Below are 13,032 nucleotides of genomic sequence, written 5' to 3' on the forward strand. Positions count from 1 at the left end.
AGAATTGCATAACATTCCTAATAGAATTTTTATTGTTTATATCACTTGCTATAAAAAACAAATATTAATAGGAGCATCTCATAAAGCTTTTACTCTTTAAAATATTTCAAGTTTGCCATTTACTTTCAAAGTAAAAATAATAAGTTTTAAATATTTCCTTAAATATTTTTATTCAAATGAGAAGACTATGTGGTAAATTTAGGCATTTCTTCCTCTGTAGTATTCAAAAAAAAATTGTAGGAACTGAAAAATATTTGACTTTTATATTGAAGAACCTGATGGAGTGTTACAACTCTGAAATTCTATGCTTTATTTTCTTTTTAGCCATATTCTGTAATTAATCTCAACACTTTGAAGGGCCAACTGGTCTGTCAGTAAATGTTTCAGATTCGAATTTAATAACTTTGAATCCAGAATGCTAGTTTACTTATTCAGAGATTTCAAACTTTTCTTCACTTTGACACATGAAATGTAACATGTAAGACAAGGCATCTGCATGATCTAGGCTTGCCAGCTGTGATTCCAATTGACAGACAAGTGAAATAAAGTGACTTCATCATGAAATTAAACTTAATCTTTCTCCAACTTATTTAAAATAAATCATCACAGTGGTAGGAAATGACTTGATGTATGGCAGTCTCTAAGTATTCATATGCAAAGCAGGCTGTCCCAGAGGTAATTAGAACAGAAGATAATTGCAGTTCATTAAATCAATTAAAAAATAAAATACTGCAAGAGCAAGAGGAAAGAAATGTGGTAGTTTAATATACCTAATCTGGAATTCAAGCAGGATAAGGGTGGCATGATACATGTTCTGTGTTACATAATGTTCATTTGTTCACTTTTTCTCTTACTCTTGCTTGGGTTCACTCTCTGACACATCAACCTCTCCTGCTTACAGTGTGGTTACAAGGACTAGGGTTGGAGGTGAGAAAGAGGACTAAGCAGATGGAAGGTACCTGGAGCCAACACATGCGGACTATATTCCATGAAGGAGCAAGTTATTATGAGCCACTAGCTTGCTAATAACCTCCTGAGCAGCTTTAGCCAAAGACACATGGGGTCGGAATGAATGTCAACAACGAATAGCCTATTTAAGAACATCATAACTGTCTTGAATATTTTATGCCTCATGAATGTTGAGTGCTTACTTGCTTCTACCACTGGTTTTATCTATGCCTGTCTCACTAACTACATGTTACTCTCTCTACTTAGTTTTGTCTAAGAAAGATTATTATTAAATAATACAGAAAATATACATAAACATCATTTGCAAAATAACCATAATTATTAACACCTCACTGGTGCTTTTATTTTAAAAATGTTTCTTGACCACCTGTTATGTACCAGTAATTCCTTCAGGTGTTTGAGATACAGCAATGAGTAAAAAAACTAACATCCTTACCCTCTGGAAGCTTATATTTTGGTAGGAGCGACATAGTTAAGAAATACTTATTCAGTTTGTGTGTGCATAGGTATGGAAATGTGCATATCCATACACATATGAGTATGTGTGAATGGCCGTATATGTAAGTGTGTGTGTGTGTTGCACATACTTAAATATTTAATTAGCCTTGCCTTACTACTACAAAACCATAAGTCTGAGGTCTAGAAGTATTTGAATATTGAAGTGAATGATGTGTTAAATTGTATTTTCCTAACGTGCTGTGTTCCAGCAGCAATAGAATACATCAGTTTGAGCACTGGCTCTGCCACTACCTTTGTGTCTATGGACAAGTCACATGTTGTGTATACAGTTGCTCTGAAGATTTAATGAGATAATATAGGAAATGGGTAAACTAGAAAATTATGCACAAATATAAATGAGTTTCTATATTATTACCCCATTTGTGAAGGAAGTACTAGTGATACTTATATATTTTTTGTCACTGAATGTTCCCATGGCTTCAAACTAGTAAATTAGTGGACTTTTAAACTTTTCACTTTATTGTCTGGGCTTAAGTTTCTATATCTTTGTGTACCAAAGCTACAGGTTGGTTTCTTTGCTCTTCAATAAAAATATGAGACCATATGGAAGTGAGGGTGGGGAAAGTCACATAAGGAAAATGCATCATTTAGCTTCATTAAGTCCCATTTTTGTTTTATACCAATAGCCACCACCAAAGTTAGAAGACACATTCTTATCAACCTTATATTCACTTTACCTTCTCAACTTCCACTGTCTTGCCCAATTTCCCCACATTCTCCTATCATCTTCCTACTTAAACCCCCTAAGCATATTGCGCCCAAAGTTGAAGGTTTTTAGCCATCTTAGGGTTTGCTTCCTTCATTATATGAAAAGGCATAACCCTGTTATTGCCACATAAATGAGGACAAGAAAAGAAGTACTATTTTGTTCTATTAGCATTCATTTTGTGGCACTAGACTTCAAATTAAGAGAGTTTAAGCTTTCATATTCATTCAAGCTATTCTACAATTATTTGCTATGTTTGATTAGAAACATTAAGCTACATTAGCTGTTTTTCCAGTCAGAACAAATACTCGCTGTTAGTGGATAAGCCAACTGATGATTGTCCTTTGTTGAAAGCAAAATATAAAAATATGTTTTGTACCATCTTCAATTTTTCTTTTTTTTTAATGTAAGTCATTATATTCAGACAAAGAAAAGTAATTGTTCTAAGAGTGAACTTTTGAATTGCTATTTTTAACTTATTTCAATGGCAATAATGTCCTTAGATTATGCTGGTAAATATATTACGGAAAACAACATACCTGATGAGTTAGCATCTTTGATAAAAACAGTAATGATGTGGAGAAAGAAGTAACCCAAAGCTTCATCATATGAGTAATGGTTAAAGAATCTTTGGGAGGCCAAGACGGGCGGATCACGAGGTCAGAAGATCGAGACCATCCTGGCTAACACGGTGAAACCCCGTCTCTACTAAAAAGTACAAAAAACTAGCCTGGCGAGGTGGCGGGCGCCTGTAGTCCCAGCTCCTCGGGAGGCTGAGACAGGAGAATGGCATAAACCCGGGAGGCGGAGCTTGCAGTGAGCCGAGATTGCGCCACTGCACTCCAGCCTGGGCCACAGAGAGACTCCGTCTCAAAAAAAAAAAAAAAAAGAAAGAAATCTATGGATAATTCTTCCAAAGAAAAGATTATATGGCTTGGAATCAGCTTTTATTAGAACATAGAAGACAAATGTGATTTACTCTATGTTGTCTCAAAAGACACAATTAGTACTGATATGTGGAAATCATAAGGAAGGAACTTGCAACTCAAAAAAGGAAGATAATTTTGAATACATATTCACTAAATAGTAAAGTATCTTAATAAAGCATAAGCTACAGAAAGCACAATAAGAAATAGAAATATTGCTAGCAATTAGGTACTTAATACTTCACTCTAATTCAAAGATCAAGAAAACAAAAATACTAGTCTACACAGTTACAATCTATCAACTTATTACTAATGACTACTTTCTACCTATTTTAGTAAATAGATTGATTTCTAATTTAATAATATATGAATCATTCTACTATAAAGACACATGCATGCTTATGTTTATTGAGGCACTATTCACAATAGCAAAGACTTGGAACCAACCCAAATGCTCATCAATGATAGAATGGATAAAGAAAATGTGCCACATATATACAATGAAATACTATGCAGCCATAAAAAAGGATGAGGTCATGTCCTTTGCAGGCACATGGATGAAGCTGGAAACCATCATTCTCAGTAAATAACACAGGAACGGAAAACCAGACACCACATGTTCTCACTTATAAGTGGGAGTTGAACAATGAAACATAGGGACACAGGGAGGGGAACATCACACACCAGGGCCTGTAAGGGGGTAGGGGTGGGGGAGGGATAGCATTAGAAGAAATATATCTAACGTAGATGATGGGTTGATGGGTGCAGCAAAACACCATGGCACGTGTATATCTATGTAACAAACCTGCAAGTTCTCTACATGTATCCCAGAACTTAAAGTATAATACATATATATATATATATATATATATATATAGTTTTCACACAAAAGGGAAAAGGGAAAAGCACACATGCCCCAGGATTGGCTACTGAGACTCAGAAATACATAGTTTAACTCTTCAAGGAGAGATCCAAATGTCTAGATAGGTGTTTGAAATCTTATTACCACCCACCCACACCCTAGACAACCAATGATCTACTTCCTATTCCTATAAACTTGCCTGTACTGGACATTTCCTATGTAAAACTAAATAGTATGTGGTCCTTTGTGACTGGCTTCTTAGCATAATATTTTCAAGAGTTTTCCATGTTGTAGCATATGTCAGTAGTCTTTTTTTTTTTTTGCCAAATAATATTCCAGTGAATAAATATACAATAGTTGTATTTATCCATTTATCAGATGATGGAATGTGGGTTGTTTCCTTTTTAGCTATTATGAATAATGCTGCTATGAACATTCATATACAAATTTTTATATGAATATATGTTTTCATTTCTCTTAGGTATATAGCTAGGAGTGGAATTGCTGGGTCATATGGTAACCCTATGTTTAACATTTTGAGGAACTGCTAAACTGTTCTTCAAAGTGACTGCATCAATTACACTTCCAGCAGCACATCTTTACTAACATGTGTTACTATCTTCTATTTATTATAGTCATTCCAGTGGGTGCAAAATGGTATCTCGTTGTGGTTTTGATTTGCTTTGTTTAATGACTAATGATGTTGAATCTTTCTACATGCTTATTGGCCATTTGTATATCTTCTTTGAAGAAATGCTTGTTCATATTATTTACCCATTTTTAATTGGATTATTTGTGTTTTATTTGTGATATATAATAGTTCTTGATATAGTTAGATACAATTATCTTATTACTGATATCATTTGCAAAAAAATTCTCCCATTCTGTGGATTTTCATGACATATTCTATTGGGTTTGAATTCCTCTAAAAAGATTTCCTTAACTTCATTCCATTAAAAACAAATTCTTAAATACATTCTGTGAAAAGGGAATTCCAGGGTAAAATAATTATGAGAAATGCCTCACACTAAATCTTCAATTCACATTCCATATCAGCATATTAAAGATTCTAAGAAGTCTTGTGTAAGCTGTCTTAACTTTGTTTAACTCACTAAGAATTAATGTTTTGATTTAGTATTCAAGAAAGTCCCTATGCTTTAGAATATACTTTAGAAAATGCTACTGAAAGTCAAATCTGATAAAAAATATATATATATAAGTTAAAATAACTGTTTTTCAGGTCATACATTCTGTCTTCTTGTATGTAGCAATAGTACCACCTTCTGGAAATCTAAAGATAGCACTACCATATTTTTCAGAATTTAAGAATAGTCTTCATTAATTATGGCATCATTTGACAAATGAGCTAGGCCTTTGTGTTTCTACATTCTCTTAAATCAAAACAAGACAAAACAAATAAAAAACGCTGACATTTTGCCATCGTTAATATATATTTTCTAGAAATAAATAGCATAGGAACAATGTAACTATTGGCAAATGTATTGGTATAAAATTTTAAAAAATATTTTAGAGAGCAAAATTGTGGGACTGTGCTTATTAAATTAGTCAAATAGACAACTTATTTTCTCTCTCACTCTTGCATTGTCCTTAAATAAGTTACAGAAAAGCAGTACGAAGAAGATAGAGTTTAGAAGATGACCTACAATGTAGTTTTGTGTAAAACTGACAGAGCTACTCATGGCAAGCAGAAAACTTAAATAATATTCTGGCAAATTTCTATTTTTAATTAAAATTTACTATATCTTTACGAAAAGTAAGATCCCTGATAGTCCGCCTGAATGACTTTATCAGACATACTGATAGATTTGTATATCCCTTCTTAAATAAATACATCGTGGTTTTCTATTTTTTTCCTGCAAAATAGTTATATTTCAGAAGCAAAATTAGAAAAAGCTATTCAACCTCTTATTTCTATAATGAAAATGTTTCATAGTGATGTGGATGCATTTTAATATATTTAATACATCTAATGTGATATGGGCAAGGCCCTCTCCAAAGACATCGCTCCCAAAGTCTATGAAAGGAGGTGGGGTGTGAGAAGTCATTTTCACCTTCACTGGTACCCACACCCCTCATTCCACAGTCCCTAGGGCTCTTCTTTTTTCCAGAGAGGAATCTCTCCTCTCTGGCCTTGCCTCCATCCTTCCATCCTACCAGGCCCTTCACCCTTGCAGAGGGCATTCGTGTGATACTGTGTAGTTTGTGGGTTCCTCGCACTTTGAAGTGTAGTTCCACAAGATCTGGTTCTGATAAACCTCATCTGTGTAGCATTCTCCCTCGGGTGTCCCACCATGGCCTACATGCTGCTTGGTCTGGTCAGGAGGTTCCCACCACCGGTTCCCTGGCACTGCCACCTTCATATCTCTAGTAGATTTTCGTTTTCTTTTTTTTTTTTCAACTTTGCTTTTGGGTTCAGGGGTACAGGCGCAGGATATGCAGGTTTGCTACATAGGTAAATGTGTGCTATGGTTGTTTACTGCACAGACCATCCCATCACCCAGGTATTAAGCCCAGCATCCATTAGCGATTCTTCCTGATGCTTTCCCTTCCCCCAACAGATGCCCAATGTGTGGTGTTCCCCCGACCCATGTCATGTGTTCTCATCAATCAGCTCCCGCTTAAAAGTGAGAACAAGGCCAGGTGTGGTGGCTCATGTCTATAATCCCAGCACTTTGGGAGGCCAAGGTGGCATATCATGAGGTCAGGAGATGGAGTCCATCCTGGCCAACATGGTGAAACCCCATCTCTACTAAAAAAAAAAAAAAATAGCTGGGCATGGTGGTGCATGCCTGTAGTCCCAGCTACTAGGGAGGCTGAGGCAGGGAAATCACTTGAACCCAGTAGGCGGAGGTTGCAGTGAGCCAAGATTGTGCCACTGCACTCTAGCCTGGCAACAGAGCAAGACTCCATCTCAAAATAAAATATAATAATAAGTGAGAACTTGTGGTGATTGGTTTTCTGTTCCTGCCTTAGTTTGCTGAGGATAATGGCTTCCAACTACATCCATGTCCCTATGAAGGACATGATCTAATTCTTTTTTATGGCTACATAGTATTCCATGGTGTATATGTTCCACATTTTCTTTAGCCAGTCTATCATTAATGGGCATGTAGGTTGATTCCACGACTTTGCTATTGTAAATAGAGCTACACTAACAAACCCGTGCATGTATCTTTATAACAGCATGATTTATATTCCTTTGGATATATACCCAGTAATGGAATTGCTGGGTCAAATGCTATTTCTGCTTCTAGATCTTTGAGATAATCGCTACACTGTCTTCTGCAATGGTTGAACATTACACTCTCACCAACAGTGTTAAAGTGTTCCCTTTTCTCCACAGCATCTTTTGTTTTTTGACTTTTTAATAATAGCAATTCCAATTGGCATGAGATGGTATCTCATTGTGGTTTTGATTTGCATTTCTCTAATGATCAGTGATGTTGAGCTTTTTTTCATGTTTGTTGGTCACTTGTATGTCTTCTTTTGAGAAGTGTCTGTTCATATCTTTTGCCTGCTTTTTAATGGAGCTGTTTGTTTTTTTTTCTCATAAATTTATTTAAGTTCCTTGTAGATTTTGGATATCAGACCTTTGTCAGGTGGATAGATTGCAAAAATTTTCTCCCATTCTATAGGTTGTCTGTTCACTCTGATGATTGTTTCTTTGGCTGTTTAGAAACTCTTTAGTTTAATTAGATCCCATTTGATAATTTTCATTTTTGTTGCAATTGCTTCTGACATCTTCATTATGAAATCTTTGCCCATGCCTATGTCCTGAATGGTATTGCTTAGATTTTATTCTGGGGTTTTTATAGTTTTGGGTTTTATATTTAAGTCTTTAATCCATAGTGAGTTCATTTTGGTATATGGCGTAAGGAAGGGGTCCAGTTTCAATTTCCTGCATATGGCTGGCCAGTTTTTCCAGCACCATTTATTAATTAGGGAATCCTTTCCCCATGCTTGTTTTTGTCAGGTTTGTCAAAGATCAGATGGTTGTATACGTTCAGTCATATTTCTGAGTTCTCTACTCTGTTCCATTGGTCTATGTGTCTGTTAATGTACCAATGCTGTTTTGGTTACTGTAGCTTTGTAGTATAGGTTGAAGTCATGCTGTTTATGTTACTGTAGCCTTGTAGTATAGTTAGAAGTCAGGTAGTATGATACCCTCAGTTTTGTTCTTTTTACTTAGGATTGACTTAGCCTTTGGGCTCTTTTTTTGGTTCCATTTGAATTTTAAAAGTTTTTTCTAATTCTGTGAAGAATGTCAATGGTGGTTTAATGAGAATAGCATTGAATCTATAAATTACTTTGGCCAGTGTGGCCATTTTCATGATATTGATTCTTCCTATCCATGAACATAGAATGTTTCTCCACTTGTTTGTATCCTTTTTGATTTCTCTGAATAGTGGTTTGTAGTTCTCCTTGAAGAAGTCCTTCACTTCCCTTGTTAGGTGTATTCTTAGGTATTTTATTCTTTTTGTAGCAATTGTGAATGGGAGTTCATTCATGATTTGGTTCTCTGCTTGCCTGTTGTTGGTGTATAAGAATGCTAGCAATTTTTGCACATTGATTTTGTATCCTGAGACTTTGCTGAAGTTGCCTATCAGCTTAAGAAGCTTATGGGCTGAGATGATGGGGTTTTCTAGATATACAATCATGCCATCTGCAAACAAAGATAATTTGACTTCCTCCCTTCCTATTCGAATACCTTTTATTTCTGTATTGCCTGATTGCCCTGGCCAGGACATCCAATATTGTGTTGAACAGGAGTAGTGAGAGAGGGCATCCTTGTCTTGTGAGGTTTTTATGAGACTAAGAATAAAAACTCATTTTGATAATGATATTGCTCTGAAGATCAAAAACATCTTATTTATTAAACAGACTCTCTTAGAGTATTTCTTAAAATGCTTCATTAAATTAATTAATTAGTTTGGGGGTGGGTGGGTAGAGACAGAGTCTCACTATGTTGCCCAGGATGAACTTAAACTCCTGGCCTCAAGAGATCCTTCCACCTCAGCCTCCCAAGTAGTGAGGACCACAGGCAAATACCACTACACCTGGATAATTTTTATTTTTTTGTAGAGACGGAGTCTCATTATATTGCCTAGGCTTAGAGTACTTTTTTTTTTAATACCAGCCACTATCCTAAGTACTTTAAAATATTTATTTATTTAAACCTGTTAAGAACCCTATAAGGTATAATTCCTGTTTATCTTCATTTTACAATTCAGGAAACTTAGGCACATGGAGAATAAGAAACTTGCCTAAGATCACCCAGTGATAAAGTTAAGATTTGAACTCCAACTACTTTGGCTTTAAGGTCTACCAGGGCCCTGAAACTCAAGCATAGAACAAAATCGAGATGTTTTCCTGCTTTTCATGTTTGTGCATTCTGTTTCTTACCAGAATTCCTGTGTGGGAGAATTTTTGGGCTAAATTTGTATAATTCTTACAATCATACAAATTTTCTATTTGTATACTCTACAAATAGAGTATAGTTTACAAACTTCTTATACAAATGTGTAGAAAACAATAAGTACCTGCTAGGATGTGAAGATTAAAATATAGGAAATTTAATTTGTTGAGGATGTAGCAAGAGTCAGATCTCAAATGTTACATAAACTTGCTTATTCCAAAAGTCAAGAAGTTCCATCACAAAAATAAAAACAGCAAAATGTCATCATATTATATATTAAAATGAAATTATGATGATAATCATGGAGAATACGACACTACAGAATTTTTCACAATATATAATTATGATCAATAATTAAATAAGTTTAGTACAGCCACTGTGTACAGACATAATGCTAGGAAGTGTTTTAATAAATGAGCAAATCTGGGGGATTATAAGGTATTTAAGAAACAATGTAAAAGCCACCAAGTGTTTACTTTCAGATAGAATGTAGAAGGTCACAAAAGATTGTTCCTGCAACTAGAAAACACAGGATAAACTGAAGTTTACACTTTTCTTTAATCCATCAAAGGGTAATAGGTAAACCATAGGATAGACTAAAATTCATACTTTAAACCACCAAATAGCAGTAGATGCAAACAGATCTAAATAAAACTAAATTCTAAGTAGAAAAACACTTTTCTTGGTGATCAAAGTCCTATACTGTTTTCTTGGGACAAATTACCTGTTCTGGGTATTGATGGGTTGAATTTCACGTCTTCAGAATAAGCAGGGAGACTTTGCTAGAATGAAAAAATTGTACTACTGAAGCTTTTAATGATAATATGGCTGCTGCAGTGGATTACAAATGGAAGAACTTCAATGAAAAAAATTTAGCCCAACAATTCTCCCCCACAGGAATTCTGGTAAGAAACAGAAAGGACAAACCTGAAAAGCAGGAAAATATCTGTTTCATTCTATGCTTGGGTTTCAGGGCTCTGCTAGAATTGCATACGGTCTGAAAGTGACTGCATAAGCAACCAAATGCTTTTTGAACTATTAAGATCAAAGAGATCAACTCCTTGGTAGCAGCACAGCTTATTTGGGATGAGTATAAAAGGAAATTAGAGCTATAGTATGATTTGAACTAGAAATAAAGACATTGTCCAGCTCCAAGTGAGTTGGATGTATGGTGGAATCTGAATAATCAGCCTCTCACAGCAACTGACAAAAAAGGAGAATATTATTAAAAAATATTTTCTAGTTCAGAATATATCATTCTTTTTTAAAAATTTCATATATATAATTTAAACAATTGGGCACATGTAAAGAAACAGGAAGAATACAGCCCCAAATGAATTGAAAAAATAATCAATGAAAGAATACACACAAATGACATTAAAAAAGAAAAAAATGATAGAATAGAGATGAAAGAATGACTAATGAGATGAAAAACTTTAGCAGAAAAAGGGAAACTAAAAATAACAAAATGAAAATTTTAGAACTCAAAAATACACCTAAAATTGTTTAAAATTGACAGGTATAAAAGGAGACTAGACAAAGAAGAAAAGAATAGTAAACTCAAAGAGAGGCCAACAGAAAATATTTAAACTAAAACACAGATAAAATTCTACATATTTTATGATTTCATTTACAGTAAATGTCCACAATGGGTAAGTCTATAGAGACAGAAACTATATTAGTGGTTGCCTAGGGCTAGGAGAGAGTGGACAGGAAATGGGAAGATAGGGTATTTACAGCTAAAAGGCACAGAGTTCCTTTTTGAGGTGATGTAAATGTTCTCAAATTGACTGTGTTGATGGTTACACATATATAATAACTGAATGGTACTGACTACTGAATTATAAATATATTAATCACTGGGTCATATTATTGTTTAAAAGGTAATAAGGGTATTACAACTTCATGCCAATATATTATATAAACTGGCCAGTTTTTATAAATGGACACATTATTTGAAAGGCACAAACAACAAATGCTTACTCAAGAGGAAATAGATCAATATATCATGTGAATTGTCCTATCTTTATTAAATATATGAAATTTTCAGTTTAAAACCTTCCCACAGCTTTGCACTGTGGAGAGATCCACATGGACTTGTTCTAGATTTGTGGCATGATGTAAAGGGAACTTAAAGGGAAATTTTCACGATGTTCAGAGCCCTTGATGTCCTGAAAATGAAGGACAGAAAATGTCCTCAAATTTCTTGTAGTATGAATGCACTCAGGTGGCACCATCCTTGACTTCCAAATGGAACAGCACTTTTACAAAAGAAAAAGTGATAGCATCTGCATCATAAATCTGAAGAGGACCTAGAGGCTTCTGCTGGCATCTCATGTCATTGCTGCAATTGAAAACCCTGCTGATGTCAGTGTCATATCCTCCAGAAATACTGGCCACCAGGCTGTGCTGAAGTTTACTGCTGCCATTGGAGCTATTCCTGTCGATGACCACTTCCTCCTGGAAACTTCATTAACCAGATCCAGGCAGCCTTACAGGAGTTGCATTGCTGGTGGTTACTGATTCCAGGGCTGACCACAAGCCTCTCATAGAGGCATGTTATGCTAACCTGTCTACCATTGCTCTAGGTCACACGGGTTTTCCTCCATGCTATGTGGACATTTCCATCCCATGCAACAACAGCTCACTCGGTGGACCTGATGTGGTGGATGGTGGCCAAGAAGTTATGCATGTGCTTGGCGCCATCTCCTGTGAACACCCATGGGAGATTATGACTGATCTCTACTTCTACAAAATTCCTGAAAAGATTGTAAAGAAAGAGAACGTTGCTGCTGAAAAAGCTGTAACCAAGGAGGAATTTCAGCGTGAACAGACTTCTTAAGCACCTGAGTTTACTGCTACTTAGTGTGAGGTTGCAGACTGGCCTGAAGGTGTGCAGGTTGCATTTGTGCTTTGTGCCTATTCAGCAGCCACCTACTGAACACTGGAACACTCAGCCTGCCACTGAAGGGTGGTTTGTCCTCCTACTACTCAGGCCACTGAATGGGTAGGAAGAACTGCTAAATAGTGTTAAAGCCATTCTTCCACAGGCATTTAAGCAAGATGGAAATAAGGTTGATGAAAAAAAAATCATCAGTTTCTCTCTTTCTACAACATTTTTATCATTATACTCTAAGTTCTGGGGTACATGTGCAGAACGTGCAGGTTTCTTACATAGGTATACACTTGCCATAGTGGTTTGCTGCACCCATCAACCAGTCATCTACATTAGGTATTTCTCCTAATGCTATCCCTCCCTTAGCCCCCTACCCCGCAATAGGCCCCAGTGTGTGATGTTCCCCTCCCTGTGTCCATGTGTTCTCATTGCTCGACTCCCACTTATGAGTGAGAACATGTGGTGTTTGGTTTTCTGTTCTTGCATTAGTTTGCTGAGAATGATGGTTTCCAGCTGTATCCATGCCCCTGCAAAGAACATGAACTCATTCTTTTTTATGGCTGCAGAGTATTCCATGGTGTATATGTGGCACATTTTCTTTATCTATTCTATCATTGATGAGCATTTAGGTTGGTTCCAAGTCTTTGCTATTGTGAACAGTGCCACAATAAACATACATGTGCATGTGTCTTTATAGTAGAATGATTTATAATCCTT

The 13,032-nt window shown here is 35.7% G+C and overlaps 1 pseudogene; it reads left to right on the forward strand.

Moving 5' to 3' along the window:
* The first annotated feature begins 6,590 nt into the window (after positions 1-6,590).
* LOC139363964 (small ribosomal subunit protein uS2-like) lies at positions 6,591-12,447 on the forward strand (annotated as a pseudogene).
* The last annotated feature ends 585 nt before the right edge of the window (positions 12,448-13,032 follow it).

This window comes from Macaca nemestrina, chromosome 6, assembly GCF_043159975.1.
Source record: "Macaca nemestrina isolate mMacNem1 chromosome 6, mMacNem.hap1, whole genome shotgun sequence".
Lineage (NCBI taxonomy): Eukaryota > Metazoa > Chordata > Mammalia > Primates > Cercopithecidae > Macaca > Macaca nemestrina.